General features: G+C 39.3%; 1 pseudogene; it reads right to left on the reverse strand.

Moving 5' to 3' along the window:
* Positions 1–7,876: 7,876 nt before the first annotated feature.
* On the reverse strand, positions 7,877–8,936 carry LOC149191480 (LRR receptor kinase SERK2-like; annotated as a pseudogene).
* Positions 8,937–9,958: the final 1,022 nt, after the last annotated feature.

Consider the following 9,958-nt stretch of genomic DNA (forward strand, 5'->3'; position numbering starts at 1 on the left):
ACTTCTAGATTGGGAATGACTATGGTTGGATCTGATGCAGGAGGAGATCAAGAGAAGCACCAGAGATGGTTCTTCATCAAAGCACGATGATGAATAAAATCTAGCCTTAGCAAGTAAGGCAAGAAAAGGGAAGGGGAAGGCTTCCCATTCCAAATTGAGTTCTTCCCATGGTGGGAAGAAGATTGACAAATCTAAAGTGTGATGCTTTAATTGTCATGAGGTGGGCCATTATGCAACAAATTGTCCACAGAAGAAATCCAAGAAGGGATCCTCGAAAGGATCAGATGGTGAGGCACTGGCCTCACAGTTCGAATTAGATTTTACCCTCATCGCATGCATGGTTTCATCGATGGTGGGTTTTGTTTGGCACCTAGATAGTGGAGCCTCATTCCACATGACCAGCGATAAGAGTTCATTCAGTACCTTAGAGGAGAAGGACCTCTAGATGTGCATTGAGATGGGTGGTGATGGAAAGTACCATGTTTCAGGTGAAGGTACAGTTGTGTTTTAGAGGGAGCATGGAGCTCCTCTCACCCTGACTGATGTAAAGTATGTGCCTGGACTGAAGAAAAACTTGGTATCAGTCGCAATGTTGGAAGACAAAGGTTATGATGTAGTCTTCAGTAAAGGAAAGGCATTCCTGAGACACATAGCCACGGGTCAGACCAAGAGGATTAGGATTCGAGTGAAGAATCTCTACAAGCTGGAGGTAGATGATTGTGTTGCATTAAGTTCCAAATCAGAGTTGATGCAAAGCCAAGATATTGGTGAGTTATGGCATAAAAGGTTGGACCACTTGCATCATGGGGCCTTGAAGATAATGCATCAGATTTCTACCAGACTTCCCAAAGGTAAACTTGAGCAAGTGGACACATGCAAAGTTTGTACCTTGGGTATGTATGCAAAATTCCTTTCAGGATTGAGACAGTCGAGTTGAAGCAATCTTAGAGCGAGTTCATACAGATGTGTGTGGACCATTCTTGACAGCCTCCACTGTTAAACAAAGGTACTATGTTATTTTCATTGATGATTTTTCTTGTAGATGCTCGATCTATTTCATGCAGAAGAAGGATCAAACCTTCTCAAGGTTTTGTGAGTTCAAAGCCTTGGTTGAGAAAGAATTAGGAAAGAATATCAGGGCCTTGTGAAGCGACAATGGTGGAGAGTATGTCTCTCAAGAGTTTAAGGACTTCTGTGCAGCAGAAGGAATTAAACGGGAGTTGATGGCACCCCATAACCCACAACAGAATGGGGTGGCTGAAAGGAATAATAGAACGATTGTGGGAGCAGCTCGGGCAATGCTGCATGACCAAGGCCTACCACTTCATTGGTGGGCTAAGGCATGCAACAAAGCAGTTTACTTGCAGAATAGAAGCCTGCATCGCATACTTGGGATGAAGACACCAAAGGAATCTTTCTCTGGGAAGAGACCAGATGTGAATCACTTCAAGATCTTTCACTCATCGGTTTATTTCCATGTGACCAAGGATGCCGGGAAGAAGTTAGAGCCAACAACAGAGTTGGGGATACTTGTGTGGTACACTGATACCCCCCACAACTATTGGGTGTATTTGCCTACCAGTCAGAGGACAATGGTTCACAGAGATCTTAAGTTCGATGAGCTGAAGGCCATGCTAGTTCTCTTGAGAGGGAGCTCAAGATGCATGCAGAGGAGGAATTTTGGTTCCTAAGGAGGAGGAGCCTCAGACTGATGCGGAGTAGCCGCATGTAGAGGTTCCAGGAGTGGAGACATCCACTCATGTAGATTCTTCCAGAGATGGGTGGAAACGCACAAGGGAGGCTGACAGATTGTTGTCGGATGCGAGAGAGAATGTGGGAGAGCCATCTTCTCAGTGCAGATAGAGGAGGCCACCTGAGCGGTACACTGGTTACATGGCCCTTGTTGGGGAATGTGTAGAGACTAAGAAATCTTCCTTTGAGGAAGCAGTGCAACAACAAGTTTGGGTTGATGCTATGGTGGAGGAGTATGACTCCATAGTTTAGAACAGTTTTTGGGATGTTGTTCCAAGATTGGAGAACAAGCTAGTTGTGAGTTCCTGTTGGCTTTACAAGGTAAAGCATGTTGCTGATGGTAATGTAGAGAAACATAACGCAAGGTTTGTTGCCCGTGGTTTCTCACAGGTCGAGGGGATCGACTATGATGAGACTTTTTCTCCTGTAACAAGGTACTCATCTATCAGATCGATGTTGGCACTATCAGCACAGATGGGTTGGAAGATCCATCAGATGGATGTGAAGACTGCATTCCTCAATGGCAAGATTGAGGATGAGGTGTACATAGAGCAGCCGGAAGGATTTGAGACCTTTGATCATGAGTCACATGTGTACCGACTCAAGAGAGATTTGTACGGGCTGAAGCAAGCACCTTGTGCTTGGTACACCAGGATCGACAACTACTTCACCGGGTTGGGCTTCACAAAGAGTGAAGCGGATGTGAACTTGTATCACATCATGGTGGAAGGTAAGCAGTTAATTATTGTTCTTTATGTTGATGATCTGATATTGATAGGTGATGATCAATTGATCATGTCTTGCAAGAAGGACCTTGCAAGAGAGTTTGAGATGAAAGACATGGGTCTCATGCACTACTTTCTATGCATGGAAGTGTGGCAGAAGGATGGGGAGGTGTTTGTGTCTCAAGGCAAGTATGCCAATGAGATACTCAGGAGATTCCACATGGAGAAGTGCAAGCCCGTGTAGACTCCTCTAGCAAGTAACTGGAGGAAGGAGGATGCTACTTCATGTGAGGTAGTAGAGGCTATTGTATATCGACAGCTTGTGGGTTCATTGATGTATTTAGTGAACACACGACCAGATTTGTGCTTTGTGGTGAACCAGCTGAGTCAAGCTATGGTTCAGCCTACCAAACTATTTTGGAAGGTAGCGAAGCATGTTTTGAGATACCTTAGAGGCACATCTCAGCATGGATTATGGTACAGATAGTAAGAGGGAGTGAAGCTACAGGACTTCACAGATGTAGATTGGGCAGGGAGTCCATCAGACCGGAAGAGAACATCAGGAGGAATTTTCAACCTTGGTTCAGCTGCAGTTTCTTGGTACAGCAGGAAACAAAGGTCAGTTGCACTTAGCTCAGTAGAGGCTGAATACATGGCTACAAGTCAGGCAACATGTGAGGCCATTTGGATGCAAAAAATTCTAGTTGGTTCGTTTGATCAGAGGATGGATCCAACCGTGATCTATTGTGATAATTAGAGTTGTGTCGAAATCTATGAGAATACAATATTTCATGACAGGTATAAGCACATAGACATTTGGTATCATCATCTAAGAGATTGTGTGGCGAAGAGGATCATGTTGTTGCAGTGTATTTCGACCGAGGAGCAAGATGATGACATTTTGACTAAGGCATTGTCAAAGTGTAAATTCGAGTTCCACAGAGACAGGATCGGGGCAAGAGATAATCCCTTTCTTGTTGATAGGGAGTGTTGAAAATAGCAACAAGAAATGATAAAAATAGAAATGCTAAAAATAACATTGCTATAGATAGCATTTCAAGATATATTCCAATTTTAATTAGTCCCTGGATTAAAATTGAGAATTAAAATTCGAATTTAGTCTCACCAGCTGTTTGAAAGATAATTAATTAATTCATCTTGAGTTCATTAGTTGGAGAAAATCAAACATGAAGCCTTTATGAAGACATGCAATAGTTATCCCTTTGTGTAAGAGCCCTATCCTAGGGTCTGCTAACGGATCTAATTTCTTCTGAAATTAAATGCAATAAGCTTTAACTTACCTACTTACACTGCTTTCAACAAATAAAATTTTACCAATTACATTCTAATCAACATAAATTAAGGTGAATATTTCATTCTAATTAACTTTACAAGAGTAGTCTATGGAGAAATACCTGTACCGGTGGCTGATGGAGATACCTTTTTCCTGCTGCTCCTACTGAATGCTCCTCTTTGCAGACCCAACCGGATTTACCTCCCAGCCAACTAGGAAACCTCCACAGGTTCCCTAGCCCTCTGAGCCCAAGTCCAACCAGATGTAGTGTGTGTGTCCAAATGAAAGATTCAGACTAAGATAACAATATTTCCCTCCTCTCAACAACCCAAGAAACCTCCACAGGTTCCTAAGGTCTCCAAAAACACAACAAGTCCAAACAATCACAACCAACCCTACAATCCTAAGCAAGACCCCCACCTCCCTTTTTCTCCCTTCCCCCTTCCCTTTTATACCCTCCTTCCCTTCTCCATCTCAACCACCTCTCATTAATGTCATTAAATTCTCTTCCATCCTTACAGTTGACTTCTCTTCTCCCAAGTAAGCTAGGAGTACATTTGGAAATGTGACATGAATATAAAATTGAGAATTTAATGCAAAAGGACCATGTCTTCTCCCAAGTAAATCTAAAAAGTACATTTGGGAATGTGAGGTGAATATATATATATTGATAATTAAATGGAGAGGACTATGTCTTCTCCCAAGTAAATGTGAGGGTACATTGGGGAATGTGAGATGTAATTACATGGAGAGGACCATGTCTTCTCTTTAGTAAATGTGAGGGTACATTGGGGAATGTGAAATGAATATATATATTGATAATGAGTTGGAGAGGACTATGTATTCTCCCAAGTAAATGTGAGGGTACATTGGGGAATGTGAGATGAATACATATATTTTTGAAATAATGGAAGGAGACCATATCCTACCTAATATTCAATTTGAGGAGGTAAGTGGGGAATTTGAATAATGGAAATCATGAATTTTATATTAAACCAATATTTCTCAATATTTTTAGATAATGTAAACATTAACAAAATTTGTAGGATAAGATTTAAGTGGGGCATTACATACACCCCTCCTTCAGAAAACTCCGTCCCTAAGTTAGAATGAAAAGATACAAGGAGTTCGAAAGCATAGCAAATCAGAGAGTGTTATAGCAATAAAATTTGATAAGTCAGACAATGACATTACTTCCCATCAAGAGTCTCCAACTGATCTATATCCTCCTATCCATCCTGACCTACTTCCGTCCCCACCCTATCTGTCCTCTGCTGCTTTATCAGTGGCAATGGCCATACTAACCACTGATAAAACCGACATGGTGGAAGCGTCGAATACATCGACCTAACTTCCCCAGCAGGCAACTGGCAATCGTCATCACACGTCTAGGGGAGTGTGTCCACCACTGCCCTCCCACGATTCCAGGTTTCGGAGGATACACGGTGGGAAATGCCTCCACCCCTCCTTCAGAACTAGGGTCAACGCCCTAACACAGACCACACTATAGCGCTGGTTGGACTTGTCATCGAATAATCCAGTCAGGTCGTCTTGCCACCTGTCATTTGCATTTTACTCATGTCATAAGAGTGCATATCAAGTAGATACCAAATGTAATAAAACAATGTACATCGTACCTTTCCTCATTGGTCGTCTCGACCTTCCCCAATGGAATAGTAGATCTTGGTTATCATACAGTTCTTTCCAATCTGTAGTTTAGTTCTCATCCATGCATATATATAACCACAAAATAGATATAGATACATGATCTTAAACATCATGTTTATTAGGCCCACTGTCCACGTGTCAATTTTTGTTGTTCATACTGGAAATAAATCTTACATTAGATAAATCATAATTTCACTAAGTCATTGATTAGATAAATCATATCTATATAAGCCTATATGATGAAACAATAACTTTGACAAGTCATGCACTAGATAATTTGTAACCAAGTAAGTCATACATTTGGTCATACATCCAACATTTCCATCATCAATACCAAATCCATCAATTGATTTTCACGTGTCCAACCAAATGTATATAATGTTCATAAATAACATGGAACTGCAAAATAGAACCTTAACATAGGTGGCTATCTATGTTAAAATGGGCATCATAAACGCTCATGTGACATCCTTGTGGAACCCCTTAATAACAATTAGAGTTGAAATAGATTTAACTGTCCGTCATGGAAAATAGCATTTGAACCCGGATATGCCATAAGGTGGTACCAAAACCAAAACAATGGCAAGCAACAGATTCGTGCACTATCAATTCCACTAGCAGGTGCTAGTATAAGTTTCATGCATATAATTTCTTTAATACCTTAGTGAATATAAAAGTCCCACTCTTCCAATTTGTTGGTTTTTCATCTTCCAAACCAATTAGTTAATCTTGAAAATAAAAGACTCAAAACTTCAGAAATTGTTTCCAGCATGATTTTCATACTTTTTTTTTTTGTAATTTGAGAGAAATGTCCTTTACATATCAAAGGTTCAATTTTTTTTTTTTTAATCATTGTTTACTAGTACTAAAACAATTTCATGATATATAATGCAGCTCACAATATGAGCTGTCAAATGAGAAATAATTAAACAAATGGAATAATTGCCTATATTAAAGATGTTTTTAAAGTAGAGTTGATTTTGAAATTTTTGTGTTTATATTTATATAATAATAAGCCATGTTTCCAAACAACTAAGAGGTTACATGGTTATTTTAATGCAAGAACCAAGAAGACATTAGCATAAACTAAACATAAACGGATTTTTGGAATAAGATCAATATGATTCCACAATATTCACCATCCAACAAATCTATGCATTTTATGCATATTAATGTTTGTGGAGAAGAGAAGATGAATTTATAAAATCTTCACCATAATATGATGCATGGCCACAACACATAACTTATACAATATCACTAAGATACCGCAGTACATAAATGCCACTGACAAGAGATGACACTTAATTTCATAAGGTTAAAATTTGATTTGATCAAACTAAGGTCCAAGAATCAATGTTGTTTTGTTCAAACTATAAATGACACCCTTGTAACACGTACCACATGAAAAATAAATGAAGATTGCATATTTATTATTAAAAAAAACAGACTAGTCAATTGGTTAGGCATTTTGATTAGGAGAACCAGCATAGGCATTCAAATCCCACAAAATAAAAAAAAACAGTCAGTTTTCATTATATTTTGGACACTGCCCTCTTTCAATCCTCTCTTTATTTATGTTCATGTGACTAAGGCCTCAAAACAAAGGAGCTAAGAATTGTACATCAAGCAACAATTTGTGTCCAAATACAAACAAAAATTGCATCATCTTGATGCCCTCGGATACTCTTTCTTGTGTGAGCCTCCTATTCAGGGGCTTTTCTTAAAAGCTTTCCCAAAGCATCATATTCTTGTCATATCTTCTACGGTCAACTTTGTCTCTTTGCATAATTTTCAAAAAATGTTGTACATGGGAAAACGGCTATAGGCTGCCATGTGACAAGAGCACCCCTCTCCAGTGTGGTAGGTGCCTTTATAATATTGTATAAGGGCATGGGTTGTTTGGAATTATTCTCATCATTCCGTTCATACTTCCTATGCTGCATAACAATGTTTTGCTTCCATTAGTACTTAGCTGAACAGCCAGTGAGTGGGATGATTTTCATTTCGTTCTTGAAAATAAGCCAATAAATTTGAACTCAACCAGGGTAAACTGGTCGTTGGAAGTGACACTCACCCAAAACAATGAGATCCCTTAGAAAGGAAAAACATTTAATTTTATCTTTTCACATTACATCAAGGAATTATTCCAATTCAAACAACCAACTTTGGAGATTAGTATTCCATGATAAATACAAACACTATAATATTGTTGGATATAATTTCCTCATCATAATCCAGATCTCTCCTGGTTAATGAAAGTCAGGGTTTTCCTGGTATTCAGATGTTCAAGGATACCTAGGTGAATATCTAATGTACACGATTGCAAATGGACAACAGCATGATTGGAGATTTCCTACTGATGAAGCAGGGATTTAAAATGCATTTGAGTATCGTTGAACAAGCAGTCACACCTTGCTTACAAAAGTGGAAGAATAGGTAAATAAAATCTTACGACCTTAAAAACTGCTTTTACAGTTCCAATAATGATATATTTGAAGAAAACTATAAAATGTTCCAAGTTACAAAAATATGAGACACCAAAGCCCATGTTGATCATCTTCCACCAGAGAGTTCGATTGCATCCTGGTTATATACAGAATCCTCAGCCCACTCAAACCTTCGAGGCATTAGTTCATATTCTTGTCGACGAATGACTTCAACCTGCTGCCACTCTTCCCAATGTTCATCCAAACCCTCTCCTTCCAACATGCGCACAACTTCTGTCATTTTGGGTCGATCTTCCAGTGAGGTCTGTGTGCACAACAATGCTACCTGAATCATCGTCTCAACTTCTTTAACATCATTGTTCTGCTTTAGGTTTGCATCTACAATAGCATCTAATCTTTTCTCTCTTTGTAACTTCTTAACATGATCCAATAATAGAACGTCATCCTCTTCCTCGAGACGTGAAAAATCTATAGCACGTTGTCCAGTGACAAGCTCCAAAAGAGTAATACCATAACCAAACACATCTGTCCTCTCTGAGGATCTTCCAGTTGATAAGTATTCAGGAGCAATGTGACCCACGGTTCCACGGACTTGAGTTGTAACATGAGTTTTCCTAGCATCAACCAATTTCGCTAGCCCAAAATCACCAACAACAGCTTCGAAGTCTTCATCTAGCAAGACATTAGCAGCTTTCACATCCCGATGAATGATTTTAGGATTGCAGTGCTCACAAAGGTACTCCAAACCACGGGCTGCACCTAAGGCTACATTTTTCTAAGCAGGTCAGTCTAATGGCTTTTCTGTAGGTTTGAGCTCCCTTAGCCTGTATGCAACACTAAGGTTTTGCATATATGGATAGACTAGAAGTGCTCTGATGGTGCAACACAAAATCCTATCAAGCGCAGAAGGTTGCGGTGGATTGCCACACTGATCATCTCAACCTCCCGTAGAAATGCTTGCTCCCCACCAGGGCTATGATAGTCAGTCAATCGTTTCACTGCAACCTTTGTATTGTCTGCCAGCACTCCTTTATATACTTTGCCCGTTGTTTTAAAATATTTAGTTTTTATTTATCATTTTTCTTGTACGCACATCACCTCTGAAAGCCTCTATTGCTTTCACGTTCTGCTGTTAAATGCCTACACTTGGGTAACCCCAGTAATTTGTCCACATGGTCTAAAATAAACTAGGTGTAGAATTCAATTATTTAGTTTTGATCAACGGTTACAACGCAATAATTGCCATTGAATATTTCTACCGGATAAAAAAAAACAGAGGCCCAGAGGCAAAGGGTAGATGTAATTCTCATAGGCATCCCTGAGGAATGCTGGATTTGGAGCAGGGCAATTTGGGTTCAGTCCAGTAATTAATGACTGGTAAAGGATAAACCAGTGACCAAAATAGGAAATCATATGGAGGTATTTCATGCATTCATACAACACAGGGCTATAGTTCAAAGACGGTTGAATTATACTATAAATGAGCTTTCTTAAAATACAACAGGTGTAAAACTAGAAAAAGGGGATTCGGTTGAATGATATATGTAGGAAACATGAAGCAGTAATCCTGATTTTAAGTAATCGCCTCTAAAGGCAAAAGAAGTTGTACGGAAAACCAGTCAAGATGAACACAAGCTCTGGCTGCAAAACTTAATGAATTGGGATTGACCTAATTGTCGGTTAAAGCAATTACAGCAGTGGCCACCACGCCCCATCTCATGAGTCATTTTACTTGCACACAACACAGGCCTTAATGCCAAAATGATTGCTATATAGTGATGGAGAGGATGAATCCTTGGAATGGAGCTGGATGTAAAACTCTATCCAGTCATTACCCACTTGCACACAAGGCATGCTAAACGCCAAATTTGGATGTACAATGTTGCACTTGAGCTTCCTTCAAACACAGCAGAAAATAAAACCATCCAGGGAAATCACAAACACACTATGCATAATGGACATAAGGACAATTGCAGATGTGCCCCAACTAGATATATATATATATATATATATATATATATATATATATATATATATATATATATATATATATATATATCAGGTACGACAAG

The sequence above is a fragment of the Pinus tabuliformis genome, chromosome 2_2 (assembly GCF_031772625.1).
Source record: "Pinus tabuliformis cultivar Carrire ecotype Pingquan chromosome 2_2, CPIR1, whole genome shotgun sequence".
Taxonomy (NCBI): Eukaryota; Viridiplantae; Streptophyta; class Pinopsida; order Pinales; family Pinaceae; genus Pinus; species Pinus tabuliformis.